Below are 7,755 nucleotides of genomic sequence, written 5' to 3'. Positions count from 1 at the left end.
CTTCCTTCTTTCTAACATTGGTTGGGCAACACAGTTCACTGTAATTCTTCTAAAACTGTAAAGTGATAAGACTACAGTTGGGCTTGTTTGGTAAGGAAACATTTTATTGCTTTTATTCAGTAACTTTTTATATTTCTTTTACTACACTGACAGGTACGTGTAAAGTAATTTTATTTACTGATGTTTTAGTTTTACTGCTTTGTGTTACATTTTTCTTTATTTCAACATAGCACTACAAGAAAAGAAAACAAGAGATGTACAAATCGAAAACACTAAAAAAAAAGTACAGTGTTAGAGCTTCATACGTGAAATTGTCTTGTTTTTTTAATCCAGGCAGTAGAGTAGTCTGTGTGTGAACATGGAGACAGTCAGCATGTTACTGATTGTCCTCTTTGTTTCAGGTGAGTATTTCAGTTATTTTAAAGGCATTATTAGAGTAATTTTACATCATGAACTTCATGTAGTAACAAAGAAAACATGGAGCTACGGTTTGTGCTGACTTTAAATTAAAATGTTTTAAGTGGTGTTTTAAGTGTTGGCACTTTCAAGCATTACAATAGACAAGTGTTGAAACTCTGATTATGAATATTTTCATTTTACATCCAAACAGCAGATGGTGGCTGAAATGTTCCTGTTATCGCTGGATTATCAGCTAAATGTTTAATTTTACAAGAAAATATTCACATACAAAAATATTAACTCCCTAAATAAATTGTTTGTAAAGTTGTGTTTGGGCATAAAGAAACATGTAGTCAACTAAGATTAATTTGTGAATTGATTAATAATTAAATTGTATTTACAGATGCTTTGGCTGATTGTCCTAATAAAACAGACCTCTCCATAAATGCATCAAAGAAACTGGAAGCACTGAGTGGATCTTGTTTGCAAATCCCATGTAGCTTCAGACCCAAAGATGAACAGAAATTTATCAGCACAAGAAAAACCTTTGGAGTGTGGATTAAAAATAAATCCCAATTTGGCAAATATCCAAACAATGTGATCTTCAACAGTAGTGGAGCAGTTAGCATCTATCCAATGAGTATTACTGGGAACCTGAGTCAGAGAGACTGCACCACTCTGTTTTCTAATTTAACCACCACATACACAGACACATACTTCTTCAGAGTAGAGAGTGAACCATTCAAGGCAACAGCTGCTTGTGATCCTCTTCAAATAACAGTCAGAGGTAATAGTGTTTTGTTTTTGTTTTTCCAGTATTTTGTTTTGCCTATTAATAAACCTTCATTCAGGACTTTGATGTATTGTTTGATTATAATCAATATCTGTTGAGCAAATTTTGTGTTACAGTAGTAATGATTGTCCCAGCATGACACTCAGAAGATTGCTTGTTTTTTATGAATTCTACTCTGCCTTTATTTTAAGGACTTGATAACATTTATAAATCAAAGTATGAATTTAGAACAAGTTTGCAGATTTGAATCAGTGGTACAAATGTCACTGTGATTTTATAATGAATATGTATGTGAAACCACAGACTCTCCTTGGAGGCCCAATATTACAATCCCAGGTGATCTGAAGGAGAAGGAGTCTGTCACTATAACCTGCTCAGCTCTCACTCCCTGTCCACACTCCCCTCCTCAACTCACCTGGAATCTCCAACAAGACCCTCACAACAAAATAGAGCAAAACACAGATGGAAGCTTTACAACTAAAATCCAGCAGAACATCACTCTGTCAGACACACATGATGGAAAGAAGATCAGCTGCTCTGCCAGATATCCTGTGAACCAAGGAAACGACACCAAGACAGCAGAGACAGAAGAGACTCTCAGTGTTTCATGTAAGACAATCAGAGTTTGTTGCTGAACTGAATCCCATATGACAACATGATTTATGGGATATAATTTATTTCTCCAGATGCTCCTAAAGACACCTCAGCATCCATCAGTCCATCAGGTTTGGTGTCAGCAGGCAGCTGGGTGAACCTGACCTGCTCCAGCAGAGCCAAACCTCCAGTCAGCAGCTTCACCTGGTTAAAGAAGAGCAGAGATGGAGCTGTGAAAGTATCTGAAGGAGAGATTTACAGCTTCAGTGTAACAGATGGAGGAGTTTATTACTGTGTGGCCACTAATGATCTGGGTAATCAGACATCAGCAGAGATTAACATGACTGTTGGAGGTAAAATTACTCACCAGTTATTTTTAAAAAATTTATTTCATTTATTTATTTAGGACAGTGTATGTTAATGAATATACATGTAAAAAAAATACATGAATGTAAACATACCAGATTATAGCCAAGGGCTAATTTCCATCTGTTGTCCATAAAACATAAAAAAATAGACATAATAATTCATAAAAAATCATAATTCATTCATAATAAAAACTCCATCACCAAACTCACGCATACACACCATTTTATTCCCAAATAAAACATTAAAACTATAAAACTTATACATGATCACACACCTGATTTGTCCATAACCAGTTTTTAACCTGTGCCTTAAACAAGTTGAACGTCGAGCATTCTCTAATGGATTGAGGAAGACTGTTCCACAGATGGCCACCCTGGACAGAAAGGACGTTCTGCCCAAATGATGTCCGTCTGTGGGGTATAAACAAGTCTCCTCAGGTTGTAGCTCGAGTGGTCCTGTCTGAGCTTTCTTTATGCCTAATGAACTGCTTTAGTGGTGGTGGAGCAAGGGAGTGTAAGACTTTATATATTAAACACACTCTTTTAAGTTTCACTAAGTTATTGAAGTTCAGTAATTTATGTTTTTTTTAACACATGACAGTGGTGGTGGGAAGTCGTGTTTTTGTCAAGTAGTTTTAAACTCCTTTTTATAAATGTTTTCAATAGTTTTAAGTGTTGTTGGACAAGCAAGTGACCAGGACGAAGTTTTTGCAACATTCATCTTTAAATTATTACGTATATGATTAAAATTTCGATTATTAAATTTAAGTACCTGGGACACTTTATTTATGTGACTCTTGAAGGATAATGTTGGGTCTAGAATGACTCCAAGATATTTAAGTTCTGGAGGTAATTCAAGCTCTACTCCATGCAGGAATGTGTTTGACTGCTTCAAGTTTAAGGGGTGTTTTGAAAAATACATGCAGACAGTTTTTGAGGTGTTCAACATTAGGCATGAGTCCTCCAGCCAGCTATGCATTAATGCTAAAGCAGCTGTAAGATCTTTTGCCACCTGCTGGACACTATTTGCAGTATCTGTAGAGTGATGTGCCCGAAAGCCAAACTGCAATGGATGTAATGAGGGTTGGGTGTTTTCTAGGTGAGCAGTGAGGAGTTTAACCACCCACTTCTCAGCTATTTTAGATATGACCGGGAGTATGCTTATGGGGTGATAATTAGCCATATCAGTCTTCACACCTGCTTTGAAAATTGGTGTAACTGCAGCAATTTTCCAATCTGTTGGAACAATGGAGTGTTCGAAAGACATATTCAAAACATGAGTTGTTGGACGTACAAGCAAATTCATATGTTCCTTTAGGAAATTTGTGTTAATACCATATACATCAAGTGCTTTAGATTGTTTTAAACCTGTAATTAGTTTAGCAACTTCAGTGTCTGAAATATGAGTAATGGTGAACAAATTTTGACAGCATCATTCACACTATCAGAGCATACGACTGAGTCAAAGCTCTGACTGATTTCCTTAACAGATGAAATAAAGAAAGTGTTTCAGTTAATGGTAATAGATAGAGGCTCTCTAACAATAGAGTTATTTACATAAAGTTCAATTGTATTTTTGCTTTTGTTTGAATGATGGCCAAGTAATTTATTTAAGTGTTGCCAGATAATTTTACCATTACCTTTGGCTCTTTCAATTACATTTATAAAAAAATTTGCTTTGGCTTGTACTCAAACTTCTTGTTACTTTGTTCCGCATTGAAGCAAATCTCTGTCTATCTAGAGTTAGACCTGTTTTCAGGAACTGCTTTAGTAATTGATCTCTTGTTTTCATTAGATTCTTCCACTCTTTGTTTAACCCTCTCAAGGGCGTTGCAGATTTGCAACAAGTAAAAGCTAACAACCTGATTACCCCACATCCATATTTTATGAGTTTTTTTACTCAGAAGTACCACTGCAGGTATTCTCAAAAACTTAATTTGAGCCTGAGAGAGTTAACCAGGGCAGATTAGATGTCTTTATTTTTTGTCGACCTCTAATGGAGTATGTCGATATAACATCCTTGACAGTGTCAGTGAAGTGACTGCTGCAGAATTGTGGATCTTCACTACACAATAAACGCTCCCAGTTAGCTGATGCTAATGCTTTTGCTACTTTTGTTGCTGACTTCTTGGTATAAATTCATAAAAGGATCTCCTATTAGATGAACTATGAAAGTGATTCTTAACCCGTGATTTTAAAAGTTTTCTAGAAAATAATATACAATTGTGGTCTGAAATACCAGTGATAAAATTATAAGATTTAATAATTTGCTCGGGCTTATTGCTGAAAAACACATCTATTTTAGTTCTAGAGTGTCTCGTTATTCTTGTGGGTTGTTCAATGTGTTGAGTAAAGTTTAAAGTCTCCATTATGTCCTTGAGTGTTTTTCTGTTCTTTTAACAGTCCCAGTTGACATTAAAATCTCCCATTACAATTATTTCATTAGACTTATTATTTATAGTATGATATTTAAGTAATATCTGTACTTGTTCATAAAAAATATTCTTTGCGGAAGGAGGGCGATATAAACAGATCAACGTAAATGACATTTCTGGGGAAAGAGTGATTTTAACAGAAATATGTCCTATTTCAACATCTATTGGTGAACTAAGTAAAGAGCAATCCAGGTGTGTTTTTTACATACATAAGTATTCCTCCTCCTCTTGTTCCAATTCTATCCCTTCTGAATACTGTGTACTCTGGAAAGACAACCGCAGACTCAGGAGAAGAACTTGTGAGCCAAGATTCAGAGATACCCAAAATAGAAATATTGGAATTGCTTAGAATATGTTCCAGTTGCTCATGCTTTGGTAACATACTGCGAATGTTAACGTGTCCACATAGAAGCCCCTTTGGTTTATTTTTAGTGTCTTGCAGATCATTGTTCCTCTGTAACTTTTAATAGCAGGATTTCTTGTCCTTTTGTTGACAATGCTATGAGCATTTAATGATGAGAAACCCTTTATCGGAGACTGTAGTTGGGGTACAGCAGGTGGAAGCCCAGGCAGCCGAGGTGGAGGCCCAGGCAGCCGAGGTGGAGGCCCGAGCAGCTGACGTGGAGGCCCAGGCAGCTGAGGTGTAGGCCCAGGCAGCCAAGACTGAAACCCAGGCAGCTGAGGTGGAAGCCCAGGCAGCCGAGATGGCGGCCCAGGCAGCTGAAATGGAGGCCCAGGCAGCTGATGAAGAAACCCAGGCAACTGAGGCGGCCCAGGCAGCCGAGGCAGAAACCCAAGCAAATGAGGCGTATTCCCAAGCAGCTGAGGTGGTAACCCAAACAGCAGAAGCGGAGGCCCGGACAACAGGGGCGTAAACACTATTAGTTGCAGATGTAGCCTTACTAACTGGGACGGTGGTTGGAGCACAGTTAGTTGAGGTGGGAAGCAATGCAGAGACAGCTGTGCCCATAGGCTAACTAGCCTAATTAGCTGTAGCCAGTCCAAATCACTAATGTTTGAATTAGGTCCAGGATTTAGTTCTATATCACCAGCTAAAAGTACCATCAGAACAAGTTTCAGAATCTCCAGGGACAATTGTGGTGTATTTAATTGTTCATGTTTACCTGGGGGTGGTCTAGCATGACCAAAATCCAAGAATCTTGTGAACAAAAGATGTTGACTCCATTTGGCTGGGAAAATGGTATAATTATCCTGCTTTCTTGGACATGTCGAACTCCACAGAAGATAAAAATGTATAAAAAAAAACAAGCTGATATCAATATCCAGGGGTTTTTAGATGTTTTTTTTAGATTTTTTTTTTTTTTTTTGAAAAAGCAGAGGACCTGCCAAGCTGTGTGTCTGCACCCTAGCAGCCATCTTGAATCCTCTAAATTCCATTTTCCTTCTTTTCTAGTTTTCTTTGTGATATACTTTATGAGAGAGGATAAAAAGAAGTTTGCTTTATAAGATACTGAATTTTATTTGATAAAAATCAAGATTATACTTCATCTCTCACAGTGCATTAATTCAGCTTTTAAACATTAAAGATACAAGTTTTTTACTGCAACATCCTTTACACTGTTGTTTAAAAGTAAACATTTCCATCACTTTGATTCGTTTTAAATGGTCTTATTTACTATTAAACATTTCTTCTGTTACTTCAAAAAGTTTTCTTGGCTGTAATTTCTTGCATTACAGAAATCTGGTTGGTGTCTTCACTATAGTGAAGACTGTGGGAATCATAATGCTTGTGAGCACACTGATCAGTGTGAGTGGTGACAGTCAGAGTTTGATCTATGGGATATTCTTTTTTCTCCAGATGCTCCTAAAGACACCTCAGCATCCATCAGTCCATCAGCTTTGGTGTCAGCAGGCAGCTGGGTGAACCTGACCTGCTCCAGCAGGCGCCAAACCTCCAGTCAGCAATTTCACCTGGTTCAAGAAGAGCAGAGATGGAGCTGTGAAAGTATCTGAAGGAGAGATTTACAGCTTCAATGTAACAGATGGAGGAGTTTATTACTGTGTGGCCACTAATGATCTGGGTAATCAGACATCAGGAGAGATTCATGTGACTGTTGGAGGTAAAGATAAAGGCTGAAGCCACTAATGCCATGCTTTTCTCCCATTTATCTTTTAGGTTTTCCTTGTTGATCTATTAATAACATTGGTGCACTGAAACTTGACGATAATGTAACCAAAACAACTTTAACAAGGGTATCTTTAACTCCACATTATTATATATTGTTCGACTCACACAGAGTTTATTTTTCATGTACCAGGAAAGCAGAACAATCACTCCATGCTGGTCCTACTTCTTGGAGGAATCTCTGGGATCATCTTACTCATTTGTTTGATAATCTTTCTTTGGTAAGTATCAGACATCACATTAGAAGACATGATATTTAACTGTGATATTTTAGCTGCACTTTAAAATGTTTTTTTTTCCATCAAGCTGAAATCTACTCACACATATATTCAACATAAACAGATACATTTTTATTGCCTCTTATGTCGTCCAGGTGGTTAAAGTCAACGCGTCAAACTCAACAACAGACTTGGGTAAGACAATACTGAACTCTGTAGCTGTTTACATGATTGTAAACAGCCACCTAGTCACATGCTTTCAAATGTCTAAAAACATGATTAAGAATGGACTCTATAGGTCTAAATCACAGATTTTACTTTGCTTATTTCATAGATTCAACCTCACGAAGAGCAGGTTGTTGAAGGGCCAGCAAATAACACAGAAAAAGAGGAAGAAAACATCCATTATGGTGAGGTCAGCTTCTCTAAGCTGGCATTTGAAGCATCCTCTGACTCAGTGCAGGACAGAGGACAGCAGCAGGATACGGTGTACGCACAGGTGAAAGTCAACAAGCCAGAAAACAGCTTAACACTGAGAGCTCATGGCCAAGAGGAACTCTACGCTGAGGTGAAGAAAAAATGAGAAGTATGCGTTTACAAACTGTAAAGAATGAAATATGAATGTGGAGCCTTTAAATGAAAATGTGTCATAGTCACTGCCGAACAATTCAGTGATGTAAAAAAAAGCTTTTTTTTATGTTCACCCTCCTGTAGTAATTCCATACGGCTGGTTTCAGATTTCGATCTCTTATGATATTAAATATGCGTAAATAGAAGTTGCAGCAGTTCAGCAGGGAACGGT

At 37.4% G+C, this 7,755-nt stretch overlaps 1 pseudogene; it reads left to right on the top strand.

The window, feature by feature from the left end:
* The first annotated feature begins 346 nt into the window (after positions 1-346).
* LOC146662000 (B-cell receptor CD22-like) lies at positions 347-7,536 on the top strand (annotated as a pseudogene).
* Positions 7,537-7,755: the final 219 nt, after the last annotated feature.

Source organism: Rhamphochromis longiceps, linkage group LG9 (genome assembly GCF_057381845.1).
Source record: "Rhamphochromis longiceps isolate RC_006_pf linkage group LG9, R_longiceps_female_GT1.1, whole genome shotgun sequence".
Classification (NCBI taxonomy): Eukaryota; Metazoa; Chordata; class Actinopteri; order Cichliformes; family Cichlidae; genus Rhamphochromis; species Rhamphochromis longiceps.
This window is presented reverse-complemented; position numbering and strand designations above follow the sequence as displayed.